The sequence below is a fragment of the Salmo salar genome, chromosome ssa02 (genome assembly GCF_905237065.1).
Source record: "Salmo salar chromosome ssa02, Ssal_v3.1, whole genome shotgun sequence".
Lineage (NCBI taxonomy): Eukaryota > Metazoa > Chordata > Actinopteri > Salmoniformes > Salmonidae > Salmo > Salmo salar.
The window spans coordinates 9757923-9782638 of record NC_059443.1 but is presented as its reverse complement, the minus strand read 5'-3'; the positions used below and the strand labels follow the sequence as shown (position 1 = coordinate 9782638).

Sequence of the window (24716 nt, the reverse complement as noted above, 5' to 3'; positions counted from 1 at the left end):
GGATCTGCGTGAAGCTAGACACAATAGTGGAATTTGCTGTTCGCCTTCAAAATAAATGTCCCCCATTGAAAGTGATGCAAATGTATACAAATAATTGAATCATGCCATATTTGGATAATGCTAAATAAGGTCGGAATGTTATATAAGTTCAACAAAATTACAATTTGAGCAAAGTAAAAATATGTTAATTGTACTGTGGATGTATTCGAGTTTAGAATTGCATTGGGGGCATACCTACTGTATATGTACTGTACAGCCTAATGTATGGATGTTGCACCCATGAAATAGGTTATCAGTCTACTCGGTGACACTCACAGAACAAGTATTAGTGTCTTAACCCTTATTGTGGGATTAAAAAACGGTGCAAATGAGCCACAATCTTTCTGCCTATGTTACGTATTGGACATGCATATTGACTGTACAGCCTAAGCTAGAGATAAGCATCGTTGCACTTATTGCGGGGCTTTGAACCTGGCGTGAAAGGAGCCAAATGTAATTAGAATGTATAAAGTATTCCTGTTTCAGACCAGAAGAAGTTATGCAAAATACGGTCATACGTCTTGTTGTCTCCAAGATGGCCTGCCATACAACCATCGTGAGTAGAGGTCGACCGATTATGATTTTTTCAATGCCGGTGCCGATTTATAGGAGGACCAAAAAATCCGGTACCGATTAAATGGCCGATTTTAAATAAACTAAAAAAAGACAAATAAATACTAAAATTATAATAAAAATGTAAAATAATATATATACTGCTAAAAAAAATAAAGGGAACACTAAAATAACACATCCTAGATCTGAATGAATGAAACTCTTATTAAATACTTTTTTCTTTACATAGTTGAATGTGCTGACAACAAAATCACACAAAAATAATCAATGGAAATCCAATTTATCAACCCATGGAGGTCTGGATTTGGAGTCACTCAAAATTAAAGTGGAACACCACACTACAGGCTGATCCAACTTTGATGTAATGTCCTTAAAACAAGTCAAAATGAGGCTCAGTAGTGTGTGTGGCCTCCACGTGCCTCTATGACCTCCCTACAAAGCCTGGGCATGCTCCTGATGAGGTGGCAGATGGTCTCCTGAGGGATCTCCTCCCAGACCTGGACTAAAGCATCCGCCAACTCCTGGACAGTCTGTGGTGCAACGTGGTGTTGGTGGATGGAGCGAGACATGATGTCCCAGATGTGCTCAATTGGATTCAGGTCTGGGGAACGGGCGGGCCAGTCCATAGCATCAATGCCTTCCTCGTGCAGGAACTGCTGACACACACCAGTGGCGAATTTGCCAATCTTGGTGTTCTCTGGCAAATGCCAAACGTCCTGCACGGTGTTTGGCTGTAAGCACAACCCCCACCTGTGGACGTCGGGCCCTCATACCACCCTCATGGAGTCTGGTTCTGACCGTTTGCGCAGACACATGCACATTTGTGGCCTGCTGGAGGTCATTTTGCAGGGCTCTGGCAGTGCTCCTCTTGCTTCTCCTTGCACAAAGGCGGAGGTAGCGGTCCTGCTGCTGGGTTGTTGCCCTCCTACGGCCTCCTCCACGCCTCCTGATGTACTGGCCTGTCTCCTGGTAGCGCCTCCATGCTCTGGACACTACGCTGACAGACACAGCAAACCTTCTTGCCACAGCTCACATTGATGTTCCATCCTGGATGAGCTGCACTACCTGAGCCACTTGTGTGGGTTGTAGACTCCGTCTCATGCTACCACTAGAGTGAAAGCACCGCCAGCATTCAAAAGTGACCAAAACATCAGCCAGGAAGCATAGGAACTGAGAAGTGGTCTGTGGTTCCCACCTGCAGAACCACTCCTTTATTGGGGGTGTCTTGCTAATTGCCTATAATTTCCACCTGTTGTCTATTCCATTTGCACAACAGCATGTGAAATTTATTGTCAATCAGTGTTGCTTCCTAAGTGGACAGTTTGATTTCACAGAAGTGTGATTTGACTTGGAGTTACATTGTGTTGTTTAAGTGTTCCCTTTATTTTTTTGAGCAGTGTGTGTGTGTGTGTGTGTGTGTGTGTGTGTATATCAGAATATTGTATATATATATATCTTTCGTTTTATTTTTAAGTATATGTATTTGTAATGACAATTACAACAATACTGAATATACACTTTTATTTTAACTTAATATAATTCATAAAATCATTTTAGTCTCAAATAAATGAAACATGTTCAATTTGGTTTAAATAATGCAAAAACAAAGTGTTGGAGAAGAAAGTAAAAGTGCAATATGTGCCATGTAAGAAAGCTAACGTTTAAGTTCCTTGCTCAGAACATGGGAACATATGAAAGCTGGTGCTTCCTTTTAACATGAGTCTTCAATATTCCCAGTTAAAAAGTTTTAGGTTGTAGTTATTATAGGAATTATAGGACTATTTCTTTCTATACCAGTTGTATTTCATATACCTTTGACTATTGGATGTTCTTATAGGCACTATAGTATTGCCAGCCTAATCTCGGGAGTTGATAGGCTTGAAGTCATTGTTAGGGTTGAACTGGCTATTTGTATGCATAACTTATATAATATACCGGGGAAGCTATGCTACAATATTAAGTATATAAACTACGAGTAAATCAACTGTTGAAGACAAGAAGAACTACAAACGGCAACAGGAAGTGCGTCACGACACTGGGATCAGCCTGCACGCCGACGAAAGGAGGAGCAAGTTTAAACCACGCTCCTCCTCCCTCTGACAGGCCAGCATTGAGCGGGAACTATCTCTGTCAGTATAAAAGAGAGAACAATAGAATGTGACGTCCTCTTCTCTGTTTTGCCCTGCGAGGTAAAACAGCGAGACCGTATATATACGAACCACACATACACCACGCACGTGTTTGCATTAATTAAAGTACAGCTAAATCAAAGTCACTATGTGCTGACTATTTTGTTCTGTTACCAGAAACGAACTGTCGCAACATTAACATCATAAACAGCGCTGTGCATCAAACGTTGCTAAGAGCTGCTGGCAAATGCAGGAAAGGGCTGTTTGAATGAATGCTTACGAGCCTGCTGCTGCCTACCACTGCTCAGTCAGACTGCTCTATCAAATCATAGACGTAATTATAATATAAAAAACACACAGAAATACGGGCCTTAGGTCATTAATATGGTCAAATCCAGAAACAATCATTTTGAAAACAAAACGTTTATTCTTTCAGTGAAATATGGAACCGTTCTGTATTTTATAGAAGGGGTGGCATCCCTAAGTCTAAATGTTGCTGTTACATTGCACGACCTTCAATGTTATGTCATAATTATGTAAAATTCTGGCAAAGTAATTATTACCTGTCTTTGTTAGGAAGAAATGGTCTTCACACAGTTTGCAACGAGCCAGGCGGACCAAACTGCTGCATATACCCAGACTCTGCTTGCACTGAACCCAAGAGAAGTGACACAATTTCCCTAGTTAATATTGCCTGCTAACATGAATTTCTTTTAACTAAATATGCAGGTTTAAAAATATATACTTGTGTATTGATTTTAAGAAAAGCATTTTTGTTATGGTTCGAACATTGGTGTATTGACTGCGTTTTTGTTAAACCATCATCCTTTTGGCGAAGTTGAAGTAGGCTGTGATTCGATGATAAATTAACAGGCACCTCATTGATTATATGCAACGCAGGACAAGCTAGTTAAACTAGTAATATCATCAACCATGTGTAGTTAACTAGTGATTATGTTAAGATAAGGTTAATGCAAGCTAGCAACTTACCTTGGCTCCTTGCAGCCACCAGGTCCTTTTGATGTTGCACTCGGGTAAAAGGTGGTCAGCCTGCCACGCAGTCTCCTCGTGGATTGGAATGTAATCGGCCATAATCGGCGTCCAAAAATGCCCATTTACCGATTTGTTATATGAACTTGAAATCGGTCGACCTCTAATCGTGAGCCAACATTAGTATCTCTTGTCGAAGCGTAAGTGGAACGACAATTTGAGATACACTGGACCAATGGTCTTGCCCAGAAGTGGCACGAGAACGTCAATTCCTCATTAGAAAACCATCTCTGTCAAATTAACCCGGACCAACTTCATCGAACTCTGCCTCTGGGCGCATCTCAGCAAAAGAGGGGAGAAGGGAAACATCTTTTTTCTGTTCTGAAATCAGCTGTTTCCTAGACATTGAAGTGTCATCTGTAGGGACCCTCTCTTCCTTCAGCTGACCTTTGGGTTTTTTAAAGGAGAGGTCAACTCAGGAGGTTTACTGAAGTCAGAATCACCCATAAATGTCTCGGACAGATCAACCATGGTAGTAGGATGGCTGAAATCCTTAACACTAGACTTGCTCCCGGCGACTTTCTTAGACATAGCACGTGTAACGGCACACGCTCGGGTACTTTTGATAACCAATCAGGTTCCTCAACTCTGCGTTCCTTACAAATGACAGGATTTGGCACGACCTACCCTCCAGCCAAATCGTTTTCCAAAATTAATGAGACCCCCTTCACTGGTAGGCTAGGCCTCACTACAAGACAACAGAACCTGAAATAAGATCAGACTCGAGTTCCACATTATACAAAGGAACTTCCAAGCAACCCATCTCCACGCCTTGTACTAACACACTGTAACCAGTTGCTGAAGTGTCAAAGGCAAAACACCCTACTGGGCTGCCCCAGTATCTTCACCGGCTGCTCTGCAGAGGTTCTGCAGAGACACGAACCTGTCTGAAACAAAGGGTTCATACACATCTGATCCAAAATCTTGTTTAGGAGATACACCAGTCCCAACCAGAGACCTCATGGGCTGGAGTGCTCCCACAAGAAGAAACTGCTTTTTCTGTCTAATTTTTCTGTTTCAACTTAGGACACATTCTCTGTGTTCTTTCTCACAGCAGTAATGACAAACTGGCGGATATGGAAAAACCAGTTTTCTGCCGATCTTTATCTTTGGGCACTGTAGAAAAAGACTGAAATCTTGCAGTAGGAGGTGACATCTCTGGATTGCTTTTTTGTGTAGGAATAACTACTTGGTTCTTTGTTTGAAGGGTAATTTCACTCCTTGACAAGTCACTAGAGACTCAAAGCACGAGGGTAGAACACATTTCAAACTTTGCTTGTGCTCATGAATGTAGGTAGCAACCCTTTCGAGAAGGCACATCTTTAACTGCTTGAAAGGCGGCCCAAGTCAGCTGTTCCGACCAAGATCAAACTGTGCTGAGGGTGCAGGATGGCCTGACTGGATTCGGAGTGCTTCCAGATCTCTCTCTTAATCGAATGGCATGCTCACTCACGTTCCCTTTCCTTGTGCTAGTCTGGCTGCATGCCCATCCCGTCTCTCCCGGTGCTCTATCTCCAATCTCTGCTCTTCAAGCTCTAATTGTTGTTGCTCCAACTTCACCTTTAGTTCTAACTCCCTTAGTTACACGTGTATGGGATGTACTCTACCACCCGCAGAGCCCCCTCCCCCATCAGCCTCTCTCCCCCAGAAGGATCTCCTCCGACACCGAAGCAGTACTCATCAACACCTCGACCACTGCTCTTGGATCGCCAGATGCCACAATGCTTTGAAATGACGAGGAGATTAGTCTTCGTACATTTATCTAGCATCTCCCATGTAGGGTTTTCCACAAATGCTTCCAACTTAAAGTACATGGATTTTTTATTTTATTAGCCTGTGTGTTTATGCAACTTTCCAAATGATTCCCCCAATTTTATAACCCTATCAAGACAACTGGAGCACTGGGCCAGCAGCTCTTAAATAGCACTTGAGCCAGCACAAGTCAAACACCTTCCCACTAACGAGATGGAAACCAGCACAGGTGTAACATGTACTGATGTCACCTCGTTATTCAATCGGTGCACCCTACGTGCTAAGGAGATGCACGTGCTAAAGTCCAACCTCAAAACAAATGGATAAACCAAAGCCTGTAACAGTGTTCAGTACGTTTAATAGGCTGAATGCTTCATTTGGCTAATTTTGCACTGGTGTTGAGTCCCACAATAAGAGCTAAGACGCTAATATTTGTGTAAACTCTGCATAGTTGTGTTATGTGAGTGTCACCAATTAGGCTGATACCAAATTTCATGGGTGCAACATCCATAGGTTAGGCTGTACAGTGCGTATACGTATGCACCCAATGCAATTCTGAAGTCTAATACATCCAGAGTGAGATTAACAGATTCGTGTCAAGTTAACATAGTCTTTTGTTACATTTCTATAACATTCAGACCTTGTTTAGCATTATTTAGTGAAAATATGGCATAATTCAACTATTTCTGTTTGAATCACTTTCAATGGGAGACTTTTATTTTGAAGGCAAACTGCAAATTCCCCTATTGTGGCTAATCCCTATTATGGCTAGCTTCACACAGGTCTAAGCTGGTAGGTTAGCTACCTAGCTTAACCACGATTAATAAAGCGTTAAGGGTCATGCCAGAGTTCCAGTTTAGTTATCGAATATTAGCTATCCCAGGCAATGTATTATAGCTAGCGTTAGATAGTAATAGCTACCAGCTAAATAATATCCGATTGCCACTATTGTTGAAGGTCCCTAGCTAGCTCTCCTAACTGCCCACAGTACTGCTGTGACGACACTCTTCACCATCACTTTTCAACAACTATTGAACTGAAGCCAAGGAATGCAAGCATGTTGAGCTGGGTAGTGGAGCTGGTATTCAATGTCACTGTGTATGGTGTATTGTTTCACCTACCTCAACATCACTACACAAATAGGCCTTTTTGGAACAATGTTTCCTTACATTGTGTTACTTGCGACTATGGTTCGTTATCAGGAAATGGCTGGCTATAGGCCTTAGGGATTCGATCATACAAGGCCCACATTCCCTACTGCACTTTCTCCGAAATTGTTGTTACACTTAGCCCAATTTTGTATCCTGAATTCACAGCAGCATTTTGCCTATTAAATCAGACTGATACCAGCTTTCTGGTATACATTCTGAAATAAAGCACTGGAAAAACTTGGAAAGTTCCCTTACAAGCTAGAATGTTGAATAAAATTACATTTTAACCTACTATACTTTTTGTGGTTGGTCCTGAGACAAAATATCCCCAGGAATGTATTATTTACCTGACATTTTAGAGCGCCAGTACTGCCATTGAGATTTACATCACCTGGCCCAAGTTTGCTTAGTATGGATGCATTGCATGCATGTACTTCTGTCTTGTGGCAGCAGGTAGCCTAGTGGTTAGATCACTGGTTCAAATCCCTGAGCCAACTAGGTAAAATTAAATCTGCTGATGTGCCCTTGAGCAGGGCACTTTGCCCTAATTGCTCTGGGTAAAGGCGTCCGCTAAATGACGTAAATGTTGTACACATGCCTTAGGTGATGAGCATACAAATTGTGACGGCCACACAGAGACCTGCGATTGGTAGTCGGTTTAATAATACTTTTCCTCTGGATATTGTCTAAAAAAAGCAGAAGGACAAAATCAGAGGACAACAGGCCGAGTAAGTTCAAATGAAGTTTATTCAATATTCTGACTTGTAAAGGGACTGTTCGGTAGTCTTTGATTCCAGAAGGTCGAGACGAGAGTGGCCACTCCACACTCTGACATGTTGAGGTGAAGCAGCCTTTGGTTAACTGGTACTTGCACCTGAAAAGATCCAGACAAGGCTCTCCAGTCTACCTCTCCTATATCAGTGTATGCCCTGGGCCTGCCCCTATCCAGCCTCATCTCATTTATAGATCTAGGCCTAATTCATGCAAGATCATTTTCCTGAGCTGTTGCTCTACACATCTCGATATTCTCTCATTGAGATGGTATAATATATGGTATGTTTTAAATGAATGTGAAAAGTAGTGTCACTCTGTGCTGTAGTTCATCCATTGCTGTTGATAATACAAGGCCTTACAATAAGGCCTTACATAGACTAGATGATCACGGTGTTTTGAATAGAAGACCATGGTCACTAAAATATTGGCATGTCATTTTTTCCATTGATGGGTTATTGAATAGTTTTATAAAGGGGTCATGGTGGAGGGGTGGTAAAAGTGGATGTGTGATTTATTGACAGTTGGAGAATGAATAATGAAAGGCTCTACTGTGCCACACTTGTACTTATCATAGCCTGAATAGCTTGCTCTTATCATTACTGGACTGTCTTTATCACACCGGCAGTATATGCTGCATGAATGCTAGTAGCTAGGCTTTGTGTTTGCACATGGGTCCTGCGTGCTAGTCTTTGTGCTTTCAAGAGTGCCAGAGTCTGTCTCAGAGGTGTGTGTGTGTGTGTGTGTACACGCGCTATACTTGCGACATATATGTATGCGCGTGTATCCCCTCATTGTGTTTGTCATGAATGATCATGTGACCAGACTCCAATGAGAGAGGCTCAGGAGTTGCCAAAGAGCTGTCTCCATGGTGACGGTATTAACTAGACTGGATTGTAGGAGGTGGTGGTGCACTGCAGGGTCGGTTGTGCTGCTGAAGAGGCTTAGAAAACCTATTACACTGGATCAGGGCTAGTTGTCCCGTTGCCTTTCTCTGCGAAGGGCGACGGACATCTTTTTAAACAAAACATTTCTTGTAGCACAAGTGCTTACTTGTTACACTGTTTGTATCCAGTGGGTCTTCTAACCTCAATTGTAGCCTGCATTTTTAATAGCAGAATGAGGGGGAGTGCCTGAAGCAAATGATATTCAAGGCTTGTTTTCAATAGACATCAGGAAATGCCCTGCTAGTACAGCCTCCTGTTTAGGGCTGTGAATGGCCATATTTTCTTCTAACGCTCTCTAGTATCACATGGTTGACATTGAATTAGTGTATTCTGTAGTATTGTTTTGAGAGGTCTTTACAATTCTCTCTCTACGGCGATATATTAACATGTTGATAAAGGCCCAAGCTATAGGACAACAGAATCATGTACCAGGACTTGGCTCTGTGATCTTGCTCATTCGGAAGCCTAGAAATGCATCCTATTTTATTTATTTTTTAAATGATGATGGTGAGTCATATTGAGGTTATGATGGATCTGCTAACCTGTAGGCAACATCAATCTGCTAAAGGATTGCCATAGGCAAACTAAATACAACCATGCCCAACCAGATTAGTGCTGCAGTGTCGTAGTTCATAGTCCTCCTGGCAGGGTTCTATGTCATTAGAAACAAGACGTCTCCTTTGGCCCAGTTTGTGGGAGTGCATCATCTCAGATTTCATAGAGCTCTAGGAATCAGTGTGTGACATCACATGCTATGTGACTGGTCTCATCCCATGGTTGCTTTGAAGCCGCGAGGCAGTTTTGCATAAAGTGAACAAGTTAATGAATAATGATCTAGTCCAGCCTTTTTAAAGTATGACATGTTAATGGTGGGTTGTGACATGTCAGGGTAAAAACTATTTCAACTTTTTTTTGGGGGGGGGGCTCAGTCGGGGTCTCAACTTACTGTTTAGTGTTTGAATAGTAGAATACTTAAGGTGCAAATTCTAAATGTGGTTGTGCATCAGCAGTTTTCTCTTATGTCAGTCATTTACAGTCACTCAATTAGCCCATGTCCGCTACCATTCTTTTAGTCTTGCCAACGTATCTATCTAAACTTGTAGTATTCATGGCCGAATCACGACCGGGCATGCAGGGCATGTGCCCAGGGGCCCTGACCTCCAGGGGGGCCCCCATTGATTTTGTTAGTCACTCTCATTCAGATATCATACTAACATGGCATAAGTCATTCAAAATGTGTAGAACTGCAGGAAATTAACTTTAAAACAAACTTTTTTATTCTCTGCAGTCAAGAGGGGGTGCACTCTAACCCAACCAAATCTTGCTTGGGGGCCCCAAAATGGACACGCTTGGATCCTAGGTTGGGTCCTTCGGTCTCATTTGGGTCCCAGACTGAAAAAGCTTTAAGAACCCCTGATCTAGTCAGTTGAAAACGTTTTTGTGTGAAAACAGAGAGTGTTATTGTCATGATGTGATTGGTACGTAGCCCCATCACTAGCCAGTAGCCACCACCAACATGGACAAGTCAAACAATTACCAGATTTAGAAACGTGATCCTACAGTGTTTTCTGACGTGTAGGAATGAATGAAACTGACGGGTGTTTTGTCTCAGATCTGATTTGAAACATCGCAGACTAAGCTAAGACGAAGACCAACAGTCAGAACAGAAGTGCATTGGAATGAGAGGGATGTAAATCTGAAGGCTGTAGGTCTGCTCTACTCTATTTTATCCCTCGTATGTCAGTTCCTCAATCATTGTAAGTATGTCTTGACAGGGGAGAATGGATGGAGCAGTCCATCAGTGTGTAGGTGGGTTCGGTCCCAAATGGCACCCTATTCCCTATACAGTGCACTACTTTTGACCAGGACCCCGTAGGGTTCTGGTCAAAAGTAGTACACTGTAGGGAATAGGGTGCCATTTGGGATGCTATCTGTCTCAGAAGGCTGTGCAGGGTAGAGCTTGAGGGCTGCTGTGCTGATGGAGGAGGAGGAAGTGCATTAGCTAATTAGCTGGGCCACTAGAACACATCAGATGTCCTGAGTGGTTTACTCATCATTTAGGCCCTGTCTCCTCATCATTTAGGCCCTGTCTCCTCATCATTTAGGCCCTGTCTCCTCATCATTTAGGCCCTGTCTCCTCATCATTTAGGCCCTGTCTCCTCATCATTTAGGCCCTGTCTCCTCATCATTTAGGCCCTGTCTCCTCCTTTCGTCAAGAAAAAAACAAGAGCCCCAAACAGGCTGGATCCATTACAATGGTACTTCCAACTTTATGGTATAGTAATGAATGGTACTTTATGGTATACTGATTTAATGGAGGTAAAGGATGTGGATGTGAGGTATGGACCCCAGGAACAGGAATTCATGGTGTCAGCTAATGGGGATCTGAATAAAGATGAAAGGTCCTGAACGTACACGCAGGCTGGAGCACAAAGCTAGTGGTCTGTCCTACCTATTCAGAATACACTAGAAAACAATGGTGATCCTACTGGTCATAACCTTTCTATTAATAAACAACAATATCATCGGTTACCGTCCAAGCCTTTGTCTTAGCAACCGTCCCCCAGAGAGGTAGGAAGTGCTTGTCAGTATTATCCAAGCGAAACTTAATGGAAAGTAAACAACAGTCTGAGTAGGCTAATTTCACCCAGTGAGCTGTCTGTTTACTTGTTGGCAGCGGTGATGAAGTCATGGAAGAGTTAAAGGGTTTGTGGCAGCCAGGGAATGTTCCTTCTGGCTCTTTCATGGGCAATCAGGCCCTCAGAGCCTCTGCGTCCCAAATGGCACTACTTTTGTAGTGCACTGGTCAAAAGTAGTGTATGTACACTACTACATCCCCTGCCCTCAGAGAGTGCTCCCTATCCTCCAGGTCAGTCTGTACCCCCTCCCTCCCTCCAGGTCAGTCTGTACCCCCTCCCTCCAGGTCAGTCTGTACCCCCTCCCTCCAGGTCAGTCTGTACCCCCTCCCTCCAGGTCAGTCTGTACCCCCTCCCTCCAGGTCAGTCTGTACCCCCTCCAGGTTTGCGATGGAAAAACAAAACAGCCCCAATGGTCACCAGCAGACACACGGCTCTGTGTTATGTTACACTGTATTGCAGATTGAGTGACGCTGCTGGCTTGAATACCGCCCTGGAGGTCAATGGGATATTATATTATCAGAGAGTTTACCATAATGGATGAGCTGTACAATATCTGACAGCATGTTGATGCGTCAATCAATTCCCCCTCAGCCTTGGGCCTTTGTGATTTAGAGAGGAGCCCAGACACAAATTTACATATAAAACATATAGTAGATTTATAGGATTTCTGTGTGCCCAGCAGCATGTATAGAAATGTCCTATTTCAGTAAAGACTGTTTTTCACATTGTGTAATGTAGCGCTTTGGGGCTGTTTGTTGAATAGCCATTGCTTTCTCTGTAAGGGAAGTGAGGACAGGAAACCAGGACTGTATGTGATTAGTCACCCTGTAAAAAATAGTAAGTCTTCTTCCTCTGCTTCTTCACCCAGTTGTGATGGGAAGCAGGGTCCTGGGTGGGAGGGGCATGTGTAAGACATTCAACAGAGCACCTCATCTCTACAGGAATGGCATGTTCTACTGAGTAAAAAATAAGGATAAATGCTGCTTTAAGAATAGGACTTTAGCCTTCTATCCAAAGTGTAGAGACTGGGACGGGGGTTGTTAATGGTTGACTATAAATGAAGTCACATTGCCTGGCTTCATTTGTGAATCAACGGCGGAGCTGCCACCCTTTTAGTGTGTGTGTGACCTTCTGGAAGTTGCTGCTCTCATCTCTGATGTTTTATAGAAGGAATTTTTGTTGGACACTGGGACATGTGTGTTTTGTGAGTGAATGAGTCGTGTGTGTGTGTGTATTGTGGTTGTTGAGGAGAAGGATGAGAGCTCTTTTTCTCTCTATCACAGTGAGGTATTGGGCCAAAGGACTTCAGGTTAGCTGCCTTTGCACAGCAACAATGAGGCTGTATAGGCTCCATGTCTCACTATAGAGTTGAGATTTTAACCTACTTGGTTTTTATTCTTGGATTATTCCTTGGTGTTGGTTTTAGCTAAGCTGAGTGAATAGTAACAGGTCTTTGAGAGGCACTGACTGTTCAAATCAATGAATGACACTGTCCCCCTGTCTCTCTCTGTCCCCCTGTCTCTCTCTGTCCCCCTGTCTCCCCCTCTCTCTCTGTCTCTCTGTCTCTCTCTGTCCCCCTGTCTCTCTCTCTCTCTTCCAGCCTGGCCTACTGAAAGCCATCTTCAATGTGGACCCAGATGAAGTGCGCTCCCTCATATTTCAGAAAGAGGATGTGAATGTTCAGGTAATCATCCCAGCTGTTTCCTACCATTATTCCCACCCTCCTGTCTGTCCTCTGGATAGGAACACACCATTTCTTTCACATTTTATAACTTAAGTCATTTGTTGCCAAAATCTAGGTAAGCAAAATTCTGGTAACTTAAATGCCCAGGTTTTCCCAGAAATCCCGATATGAAGACTTCCTGAATCAGAATGGAATAAGCAGGAATTCCGGAACCCTCTGTCTAACCAGGATTTCTGGAAAAACCTGTGAATGTTGGGAAGGTTACTGGAATTTTGCAACCCTACTGAATATTTTAGCCTGATCAGAACGGATACCTCCTTCCATCAGCCGTATGCACCTTGTTCAGTATCAGTCACTTTACAGTACTGTAGTTCATGATCTGGTTCTACTTAGTTTATGACATTCCTCCTCGTTCTTATAGGCTGGAGCAGACTTTGTTTGTCTCAAAATAAGACCGGTTTAAAATAGTTTTAGCCTGTTAAAGCAGGGTTTCCCAAACTCGATCTAGGGGCCCCCCTTGGGTGCACATGTTGTTTTTTGCCCAAGCACTACGCAGCTGATTCAAATAACCAACTCAGCATCAAGCTTTGATTATTTGAATCAGGACTGAGTTTGGGAAACCCTGTGTTCAAGTATGTACACTACCGTTGAAAAGTTTGGGGTCACTTAGAAATGTCCTTGTTATGTTTCACTGTATTGGATCCCTCCAATATATTGGTATCACTTCGCGGCGGAGGGATACATCCGAGGTGATGATTTACAGATTTACTCCCGTGTACGCCTGTGTCACGGCTGGGGTCCGCCCTATATATAGATCCCATGGCCGCGATACACATTCTCTCATTGTCTCGGCGGACGTCCGTATGGTTTGATGTACAAACTTTCTGAAGTTCGCTTGGTAAGTCACTGGTAAGTGTAATATCTTGCGTGGAAGTATACTCACTGGCTGTTTGCAGCCTGGAGCAGCTGGCCACATTGCCAGCCCCTCTAAAGTGCTCCACTCGCTGTGCGTGGTTGATCTGTATCTTCCGCCCGTGGTTTGTCGTGCTTGTGTTTCGTTAGCGTTACACTACAACTTTTACTTACACAACTTGCTGACTGGCTTGTTCTGTGTGTGTTGTGAATTGCTTTAACATGCCTTTCTCTGCTAATTACCCTACAGGGTTTTTTTCTTGTTCTTTCCCCTGCGGAATGTAAGAGTATCGTGGTGGGCTTCTTTGGGATAGGGGATGTTATTTTGACGTCCGGATGAAAAGCATGCCCAAAGTAAATTGCTTGCTACTCAGGCACAGAAGCTAGGATATGCATATAATTGGTAGATTTGGATAGAAAACACTCTAAAGTTTCTAAAACTGTTAAAATAATGTCTGAGTATAACAGAACTGAAATGACAGGCGAAACCCCGAGGACAAACCATCCCCCCCCAAAAAAAAAAAAACACTACCACTGATTTCAATAACTGGCCCTTTTATAATAGGGTGAAATCGTGCCCGATTGCAGTTCCTAGGGCTTCCGCTAATGTCACCAGTCTTTAGAAAGAGTTTCAGGCTGGTTTTTGGAAAAATGTAGGTGGCTCCCATTTTGGCTGTAGTGTTTCCAAGCGTGTGATTGAGAGCGCCGCCTTTGGTATTTTTCTCCGGTAAAGACAATAACGATTCTCCGTCTTAAATTTGATAGTTTATTTGTGTATTAGGGTACCTATTGTTTGATTATAAACGTTGATTGGCTTTTTTGGGTAAGTTTATTGGTAACGTTTGGGATTCATTTTGTATGCATTTTGAAGGAGGGAAACCGAGTGGATTATTGACTGAAGCGCGCCAGCTAAACTGAGTTTTTATGGATATAAAGAAGGACTTTATCGAACAAAAGGACCATTTGTAATGTAACTGGGACCTTTTGGAGTGCCAACAGAAGATCTTCAAAGGTAAGGCATATATTATATAGCTATTTCTGACTTTCGTGTCGCAACTCCCTGGTTAAAAATGATTTGTTATGCATGCTGGGCGCTGTCCTCAGATAATCGCATGGTTTGCTTTTGCCGTAAAGCCTTTTTGAAATCTGACGCGGCGACTGGATTAACAACAAGTTAAGCTTTATTTTGATGTATTGTACTTGTGATTTCATGAAAGTTTTTAACTTGTTATGGATAGGGGGCAGTATTTTCACGGCCGGATAAAAAACGTACCCGATTTAATCTGGTTATTACTCCTGCCCAGAAACTAGAATATGCATATAATTATTAGCTTTGGATAGAAAACACCCTAAAGTTTCTAAAACTGTTTGAATGGTGTCTGTGAGTATAACAGAACTCAAATAGCAGGCCAAAACCTGAGAAGATTCTGTACAGGAAGTACCCTGTCTGACCATTTCTTGGCCTTCTTTGCCATCTCTATCCAAAACAAAGGATATCTGCTGTAACGTGACACTTTCTAATGCTCCCATAGGCTCTCAGAAGGCGCCAGAACGTTGAATGATGACTCTGCTGTCTCTGGCTGAAAAACAGTAGCGCATGCACGAGACGACTCCATGTTTACATTTTCAGTCTTTGAACGAAAACAACGACTCCCGGTCGGAATATTATCGCTTATTTACGAGAGAAATCGCATAAAAATTTATTTTAAACAGCGTTTGACATGCTTCAAAGTACGGTAATGGAATATTTAGAATTTTTTTGTCACGATACACACCGGGCGCGTCACCCTCTGTTACCCTTCAGATAGTGTCTTGAACGCACAACAAAACGCCGCTATTTGGATATAACTATGGATTATTTGGAACCAAAACAACATTGGGTGATGAAGTAGAAGTCCTGGGAGTGCATTCTGACGAAGAACAGCAAAGGTAATCCAATTTTTCTTATAGTAAATCTGAGTTTGGTGAGTGCCAAACTTGGTGGGTGTCAAAATAGCTAGCCATGATGGCCGGGCTATCTACTCAGAATATTGCAAAATGTGCTTTTACCGAAAAGCTATTTTAAAATGGGACACCGCGATTGCATAAAGGAGTTCGGTATCTATAATTCTTAAAATAATTATGTTTTTTGTGAACGTTTATCGTGAGTAATTTAGTAAATTCACCGGAAGTGTTCGGTGGGAATGCTAGTTCTGAACGTCACATGCTAATGTAAAAAGCTGTTTTTTGATATAAATATGAACTTGATTGAACAAAACATGCATGTATTGTATAACATAATGTCCTAGGAGTGTCATCTGATGAAGATCATCAAAGGTTAGTGCTGCATTTAGCTGTGGTTTTGTTTTTTGTGACATTATATGCTAGCTTGAAAAATGGGTGTCTGATTATTTCTGGCTGGGTACTCTCCTGACATAATCTAATGTTTTGCTTTCGTTGTAAAGCCTTTTTGAAATCGGACAGTGTGGTTTGATAAAGGAGAGTCTTGTCTTTAAAATGGTGTAAAATAGTCATATGTTTGAAAAATGGAAGTTTTTGGATTTTCGAGGAGTTTGTATTTCGCGCCACGCCCATCATTGGATATTGGAGCAGGTGTTCCGCTAGCGGAACGTCTAGATGTAAGAGGTTAATATTTATAGTAATTTAATTTGAATTTGGCGCTCCGCAATTTCACCGGAAGGTGTCGAAATGGGACGCTAGCGTCCGACTAATTCGCAAGAAGTGAACAGAGTTACTCCATATGGTGCTGTTTTGTTTTCTGCTTGGATATTAAACTGGCTAGGTAATATTGCAGTTGGCGTAAAAAACAAAACAACCCATAAATAAAATCCATTACCTGGTTGCAGTTTTTTTGTCTGGCTGTTTTTCCCACATGGGTCTTCCCTGTTTTTTGTAGAGGTACTGGGTAATTTATCCCTCACCGGGTTCCTATTCCTCGAAGCGGGTCACGATATAAGCTCTCCCAGGGCGTTGGACCCCTACTCCGTGGCCTTGCTGGCTTGGCTGAGCTTATGGCTTCCCCTTTGTGACAGGTGTGATGGTGACATCCCCTCTGGAGATCTGCATATCTCGTGTATGCACTGCCGGGTTCGAGCCACACGGAGAGGGCGGTGGAGTGCCCTACTGGATGCCTGTTTTGTGTGGTGTTCTCTGAGCGCCTGGCGTGATTGGAGGCCATGCTCGAGTGGGTCGGCCAGGCTCAGGCTGGGGACGAACTCCCTCCCTCAGGAGTGGTGCGCCAGCGAGCTGTTAGTCCCTCTACTGAGTCCAGTAGTGTGGCCGGAGCCACTGCAGGCAGAGCTCTTCTGCTGCCAGTCCTGGACGGGGCAGGAGTCGGACCGCTGAGACCACCTTGAATGGAGGGCGCATGCCCTGCGTCAGGAGGTTGATAGCCTCGATGGCGACAACATTTTTTCCCTGTTGGCCAGGGATGGGCTGTTCCTGGGGGACGATGCTGGCACTGTTCACCGCCGTGAGCGGGGCTACCAGGCTGATGGGCCATCAGAAGCCGGCAGTGGGGCTTCATCGCCTCGAGGCTACGAGGGGCCTACTCACTCGGGTAGCTTCTGCACTGGACATCAAACTAGTGGACAGTGATGACTCTCCATTTGTCCCCATCTCTGCTGAGTTCCGCGAGGCCTTGCAGGAGAGCTGGGCCTCTGCCAGGGGGTGCTTCCGACTCACAACAGAGACTGGACCATGGAGTTATGTTGCGGGTGCAGAGTCACTCGGCCTCCAGGAGTACCCGACCATGGACACCATGATCACTGCCATGGTCCTCCCGGACCGGGAGATTATAGGGCAGAACCCGCGACTGAAGCCGGGACCCCCAGAGTCTTTAATGCGGACTTGAAAGCCACATGGGTCCCTCTGCTCTCTTGGCCGCCTTACCAACGGCCTACCTGCAGACTCTGTTGCCCCGTGCTGCAGGGGGGCACAGAGGAGCTCCTCTGGGACGCAATGGAGGTGTCTTGCCTGCTTTCCCTGCTCCAGAGGGATGTGGCCTGCTCCAATGGACGGGCCATGGTGCAGGTGATTACCTCCCGGCACCATCTCTGGCTGGCCCAATCCCGTCTGCCAGCTGCTCTCCAGAACACATTTGCTACTCTCCCCATCACCCCAGGGCTGACGTTTGGCCCAGGGGTTAATGACATTCTGGAGCAGACCGATGAAGTTCGTAGGGACCGGGAGACCCTGAGACTGTTAATGCCGCTGCCTCAGGCCCAAGGCAGATGGACCGTCGCCACCCACCTGCACCTGAACGACGGTGGGGTCCCTCTCCTGCCACATCGCCTCGTGCTGAGGAACGACAGTGGGGAGGGGCACAGCGTGCGGTGGAGCAACAACCTGTCAACCTTTCACAGCCATAGGGACGTGCCTGGGGGACCCAGGCACTCGGGTCGCCAGAGGAGAGGCGGGACCTGGCAGGATCCCTGACACACCCTTCCCTGGCCTCTGCCTCTTCCACTGGTCTCAAAGGGAAAAGTCGGAGGAGTGTGTGGAGTCCCCATAGGTGTTGTCCAAAATGCTCGAGGAGTACCTACTACAATTCCGGTGCCGGCCCCCATCCTTCATGTCACCCCCCCCACAAAAAAAAACCCTGTGGCTGGAGATCAGCTCATTCCTGGACAAAGGTGTCATCTGCAGGATCAAGACAGAACGGCTAGGTGGGTTCTACTCCACTTATTTTGTGGTCCCAAAAAGAAATGGAGGGTTTCAACCAATTCTGGACCTCTGCAACCTCAATGGGTACTTGAAGGTACTGAGTTTCCACATGCTGTCCCCGGCCCATATGTTGCCGGCTGTGTCCAGGGACCAGTGGTTTTTCACTTCGATGTTCCTGTTCACCCAGCTCATTGGCAGTACCTCCGATTCGCTTTCGAAGGGAGGGCTTACGAATTCGTTGTTCTTCCTTTTGGCCTCTCCTTGGCACCCCATACTTTCACAAAGTGCATGGACGCTGTCCTGGCACCTCTCACGTCCCGAGGGATGTTAATCCTCCATTACCTGGACGATTGACTTATTTGTGCCCCGACCAGGACCCAGGTCCTGTCAGACAGACGTGCTCCTGACCCATATCGGCGGCCTGGGCATTACTATAAATGACGAGTCATCTGACACCCACCCAGAGGGTGGCCTTCGTTGGTCATGAGAGCACGCCTGCCCACCAGAAGGGTTCAGGCAATCTTATCTTGCCTCGACCACTTTCGGCAGGGGTGGGTGGATAACCTGCCAACGCCGGCCTCGTTGTTGATTCCGCTGGGCCTGCTCCATCGTCGGCCTCTTCAACAGTGGTTCAACTCCCACCGGCTGCACCCAGATCGTCACCGCCAGCTGCGGGTGACCACACAGTGCCTCGGGGCATTGTTGAGGTGGTGCTGTCACTCCTTTCTCTCAGGTGGGGTGGAGATGCTGATGTGCCACCGGGAGCTGGTCAGCACAGATGCCTCCCAGATCGGCTGGGGGGGTGTGACCAAGGGCAGGTCGGCAGCGGCTGTTGGCTACCCCCTTGGAGCAGCTGGCACATCAATACACTAGAGCTCTGAGCTATACTGCTGGACCTGCAGTCTTTCCTTCCACATCTGAAGGGAAGACATGTCCTGGTGAGAATTGACAACACCAGTGGTGGCTTAAATCAACCATCAGGGTGGACTGAGGTCCCACCGCCTCCATATTATGGCACGGGAGCTCCTTCTGTGGGCTCAGGGATGTCTAGCATCTCTACGCGCAGCGCACGTACCTGGCATCCTGAATGTGGCAGGAGATATATGCTCTCAAGGGAGGGCCCGCCATCTTGGGACTGGAGCCTAAATCCCCAGGTGGTGGGTGCAGCACCTGTGGGACAAGTTCGGGAGGGTGCAGGTGGACCTGTTTGCCTCCCTGGATAATGCGCACTGCCTCTGTGGTACTCCATGTCGGTCCCACCAGAGCCTCTGGGCTTGGATGCTCTGGCTCATGATTGGCCAGGACTGGAGCTTTACACATTTCCCCCCTTTCCCCTCTGATCCAGGCTGTGCTGGACAGGACCAGGATGGCAAAGCATCGTCTGCTTTTGGCGGCCCCATACTGGCCCGGATGATCCTGCTTCAGCCTTCTCCTGTCCGTGTTTTCTGGGACACCTTGGCAACTTCCCCTGGCCTGCTGTCTCAGGCCAGGGGAACTCTGTGGTATCCGAGGCCGCACCGCCTCAGTCTGTGGGCTTGGCCACTGAACGGCACCAATGGTCACTGTTAGGATTACAGGAGGGTGTAATGAACACCATGGAGAGCGCAACGGCACCGGCTACAACCTCGGAATACCAGTTGTGCTGGCGGTTGTTCTGCTCTTCGTGCACTGGTATTGAGGTGGTGCCCGAGTCATGCGGGGTGCAGTATGTCCTCCAATACCTGCAGTCTCGCTTGGATGAGGGCTTAGCAGCATCTACACTGAGAGGGTATTTGTCTGCTATATCTGCCTGCCATGTGGGGTGGATGGACAGGCCAGTGGGGCGACATCCCTTGGTCTCCAGGTTTATGAAGGGGGTTTGTCGCCTACGTCCGACTAGGACCTGCTCAATGGCGAGCTGGGCTCTGGATGTGGTCTTGGCAGCTTTGGCAAAGCTGCCTTTCTAACCATTGGAATCTGCCTTCCTGAAACACCTCTCTATGAAGGTGGCTTTCTTGGTAGCGATTACTTCCATGAAGAGGGTGGGTGAGCTCCATGCTCTTTCAGTAAGTTCTGAGTGCTACCGGATGGACCTGGGGGAGGAGTATATCTCTCCGCCTCAACCCTTCATTCCTCCTGAAGGTTCTGTCAAACATGCATGTGAACATCCCTTTTATCCTGACTGCTTATGACCCCCTGGCAGTGGCGGGGGAGTCTGGGCCTCCCTCTGGCATGCTGTGCCCTGTGAGGGCACTGGCTGCCTATGTGGAGCGCACACCGTCAGTGAGAACAGAGCAGCTCTTTTTCTGCTATGGTGAGAGCGTCCTGGGGGCTGGGCTATCAAAGCAGCGGCTCTCACTGGATCGTGGGTACGACTACGACAGCATACCGCCTGGCTGGCAGGCCAGTGCTGGGACCTGTGGTGGCACATTCGACACAAGGTGTGCCTGCGTCCTGGGCTCTACTGAGAGGAGTGCCCCTCGCTGATATCTGTGCTGCGGCCAGCTGGACTTCCTCTTGCACCTTTGCTAGGGACTATCGGTTAAATGTGACACCTCCCTCTGCGGTTGGTTCAGGGGTCCTTGGTGTCGCCTCCCCTTCCGGGACTGTGCCGGGACCCCTTTCCACATTGACGGCCACTGCGTCTCGGTCCCGCACTGGGACTTCACCGCTGGCTGACCAGGTCCCTCTAGCACCGACTAAATCTGGTACGGGTATACCAATATATTGGAGTGATCCAATATAGTGAAACATAACGAAGGTTACGTATGTAACCACGGTTATGTGAGCTATATTGGATCACCCAATCCTCTATGGTGCTAGAGGGGCCTCAAATTATGTAGAGGATGTGTGTCGCGGCCATGGGGTCTATATATAGGGGCGCACCCCAGCCGTGACACAGGTGTATACGGGAGTAAATCTGTAAATCCTCAACTCGTATCCCTCCGCCGTGGAGTGATACCAATATATTGGAGTGATCATATAGCTCACATAACCGTGGTTATATATGTAACCTTCATTTTCCATGAAAACATACATGAAATGAGTTGCAAAATGAGTAGGAAATGTTGACAAGGTTATTTATGTTTTTATATATATATATATATATATATTATTAATTGAAATAATTGTTTCCTTCAAACTTAGCTATTGTCAAAGAATCCTCCATTTGCAGCAATTACAGCCTTGCAGATCTTTGGCCTTGCACTTGTCAATTTGTTGAGTTAATCTGAAGAGATTTCACCCCATGCTTCCTGAAGCACCTCCCACAAATTGGATTGGCTTGATGGGCACTTCTTACGTACCATGCAGTCAAGCTGCTCCCACAACAGCTCAATAGGGTTGAGATCCGGTAACTGTGCTGGCCACTCCATTATAGACAGAATACCAGCTGACTGCTTCTTCCCTAAATAGTTCTTGCATAGTTTGGAGATGCGGTGTGGGTCATTGTCCTGTTGTAGGAGGAAATTGGCTCCAATTAAGCACCATCCACAGGGTATGGCTTGGTGTTGCAAAACAGAGTGATAGCCTTCCTTCTTCAAGATCCCTTTTACCCTGTACAAATCTCCCACTTTACCACCACCAAAGCACCCCCAGACCATCACATTGCCTCCACCATGCTTGACAGATGGCGTCAAGCACTCCTCCAGCATTTTTTTAATTTATTCTGCGTCTCACGAAAGTTCTTTGTGATCCGAACACCTGAAACTTAGATTTGTATGTCCATAACACTTTTTTCCCCCAATCTTCCTCTGTCCAGTGTCTGTTATTTTGCCTATCTTTTCTTTTTATTGGATAGTCAGAGATATGTCTTTTTCTTTGCAACTCTGGCTAGAAGGCCAGCATCCCGGAGTCGCCTCACTGTAGACATTGAGATTGGTGTTTTGCGGGTACTATTTAATGAAGCTGCCAGTTGAGGACTTGAGGCGTCTGTTTCTCAAACTAGACACTCTACTGTACTTGTACTCTTGCTCAGTTGTGCACCGGGGCCTCCCACTTTCTATTCTGGTTAGGGCCAGTTTGTGCTGTTCTGTGAAGGGAGTAGTACACAGCGTTGTACGAGAACTTCAGTTTCTTGGCAATTTCTCTCATGGAATAGCCTTCATTTCTCAGAACAAGAATAGACTGACGCGCTTCAGAAGAAAGTGCTTTGTTTCTGGCCATTTTGAGCCTGTAATAGAATCCACAAATGCTGCTCCAAATACTCAACTAGTCTAAAGAAGGCCAGTTTTATTGCTTCATTAATCAGGACAACAGTTTTCAGCTGTGCTAACATAATTGAAAAAGGGTTTTCTAATGATCAATTAGCCTTTTTAAAATGATAAACCTGGATTAGCTAATACAGCGTGCCATTGGAACACAGGAGTGATGGTTGCTGATAATGGGCATCTGTACGCCTATGTAGATATTCCATTGAAAATCAGCCGTTTCCAGCTACAATAGCCCATTTATAGAGGTCGACTGATTAATCGGAATGGCCGATTTTAATTAGGGCCGATTTCAAGTTTTCATAACAATCGGACATCGGTATTTTTGGACGCCGATTTATTTTATTTTAATTTAATTTATTTATTTTATTTTTACATTTATTTTTTTACACCTTTTATTTAACTAGGCAAGTCAGTTAAGAACACATTCTTATTTTCAATGATGGCCTAGGAACGGTGGGTTAACTGCCTTGTTCAGGGGCAGAACGACAGATTTTTACCTTGTCAGCTCGGGGATTCAATCTTGCAACCTTACGGTTAACTAGTCCAACGCTCTAACCACCTGCCTTACATTGCACTCCACGAGGAGCCTGCCTGTTACGCGAATGCAGTAAGAAGTCAAGGTAAGTTGCTAGCTAGCATTAAACTTACCTTATCAATCAATCATAATCACTAGTTAACTACACATGGTTGATGATATTACTAGTTTATCTAGCGTGTCCTGCGTTGCATATAATCCATGAGGTGCACATTTGCGAAAAAGGACTGTCGTTGCTCCAACGTGTACCTAACCATAAACATCAATACAAAAGTATATATTTTTAAACCTGCATATTTAGTTAATATTACTTGCTAACATGAATTTCTTTTAACTAGGAAAATTGTCACTTCTCTTGCAACAGAGTCAGGGTATATGCAGCAGTTTGGGCCGCCTGGCTCGTTGCGAACTGTGTGAAGACTATTTCTTCCTAACAAAGAGAGCCAACTTCGCCAAACGGGGAATGATTTAACAAAAGCGCATTTGCGAAAAAAGCACAATCGTTGCACGACTGTACCTAACCATAAACATCAATGCCTTTCTTAAAATCAATACACAGAAGTATATATTTTTAAACCTGCATATTTAGCTAAAAGAAATACAGGTTAGCAGGCAATATTAACCAGGTGAAGTTGTCACTTCTCTTGCGTTCATTGCACGCAGAGTCAGGGTATATGCAACGGTTTGGGCCGCCTGGCTCGTTGCGAACTAATTTGCCAGAATGTTACATAATTATGACATAACATTGAAGGTTGTGCAATGTAACAGGAATATTTAGACTTATGGATGCCACCCGTTAGATAAAATACGGAACGTTTCCGTATTTCACTGAAAGAATAAACGTTTTGTTTTTGATATGATAGTTTCCGGATTCGACCATATTAATGACCTAAGCCTCGTGTTTCTGTGTGTTATTATGTTATAATTAAGTCTATGATTTGATAGAGCAGTCTGACTGAGCGATGGTTGGCACCAGCAGGCTCGTAAGCATTCATTCAAACAGCACTTTCGTGCGTTTTGCCAGCAGCTCTTCGCAATGCTTCAAGCATTGTGCTGTTTATGACTTCAAGCCTATCAACTCCTGAGATTAGGCTGGTGTAACCGATGTGAAATGGCTAGCTAGTTAGCGGGGTGCGCGCTAATGGCGTTTCAAACGTCACTCGCTCTGAGACTTGGAGTAGTTGTTCCCCTTGCTCTGCATGGGTAACGCTGCTTCGAGGGTGGCTGTTGTCGATGTGTTCCTGGTTCGAGCCCAGGTAGGAGCGAGGAGAGGGATGGAAGCTATACTGTTACACTGGCAATACTAAAGTGCCTATAAGAACATCCAATAGTCAAAAGGTATATGAAATACAAATCGTATAGAGAGAAAAGTCCTATAATAACTACAACCTAAAACTTCTTACCTGGGAATATTGAAGACTCATGTTAAAAGGAACCACCAGCTTTCATATGTTCTCATGTTCTGAGCAAGGAACTTAAACGTCAGCTTTCTTACATGGCACATATTGCACTTTTACTTTCTTCTCCAACACTTTGTTTTTGCATTAACCAAATTGAACATGTTTCATTATTTATTTGAAGCTAAATTGATTTTATTGATGTATTATTAAGTTAATAAGTGTATATTCAGTATTGTTGTAATTGCCATTATTACAAATGTACAAAATAAAAAATTGGCC

At 45.0% G+C, this 24716-nt stretch overlaps 1 pseudogene across 1 annotated transcript in view; it reads left to right on the top strand.

The window, feature by feature from the left end:
* The window catches only part of LOC106598596 (serine/threonine-protein phosphatase 6 regulatory ankyrin repeat subunit A-like), a 43374-nt pseudogene that overhangs the window by 630 nt on the left and 18028 nt on the right, over positions 1-24716 (top strand). Inside the window, exon 2 of the transcript XR_006759751.1 lies at positions 12652-12735. The product of XR_006759751.1 is annotated as a serine/threonine-protein phosphatase 6 regulatory ankyrin repeat subunit A-like (transcript). The remainder of the gene's footprint in view (positions 1-12651; positions 12736-24716) is intronic.